This window comes from Puntigrus tetrazona, chromosome 20 (genome assembly GCF_018831695.1).
Source record: "Puntigrus tetrazona isolate hp1 chromosome 20, ASM1883169v1, whole genome shotgun sequence".
NCBI classification, from domain to species: domain Eukaryota; kingdom Metazoa; phylum Chordata; class Actinopteri; order Cypriniformes; family Cyprinidae; genus Puntigrus; species Puntigrus tetrazona.
The window spans coordinates 8,228,745-8,229,297 of NC_056718.1; positions in this window are offsets into that span (position 1 = coordinate 8,228,745).

A 553-nucleotide genomic window follows, 5' to 3' on the forward strand; every position below is an offset into this window, starting at 1 on the left:
TTATGAAAGATATATTATAATAGCTGAAATGTGTACTCATAAAATCTTTATATACAGCTTGGCCCTAAGTGTGTTAGATTTATTTGGATATTGATTAGAATATTTCTGTGATGAAAATAGGAATCAGTTGTCCATCTTTTATGTAATTGTATACATAAAGTTTGTCGATTAATGTGGAAATTGATATAAGAAGATAAACAACTGAATCATTTTGATACACCCCATGTCTAAAATTCTGAAATATTCAAGATCCAACAGGAGACCAAAGACTACAGCACCTGTTTGAAAAACATCAGTAGAAAGAAATGGATGTATATGTAATTAATTAAATACTTTAAATAATTAATTAAATACTTTTTTTGATCAATTAATGATTGCTATGTACACGTTGGCAATTTTGCCTACATGCATGTTAGCGTTATTCTAATATAAAGAAAAGCTCTATGCAAAAAATAAATAAATAATTAAAGGGCGCCATCTGCTGTGTCTCACACGTTAAAGACGCGTCTTCCGTCGCTGACGCTGCGCCTGTACGCGGTGACGTCAGGCTCTC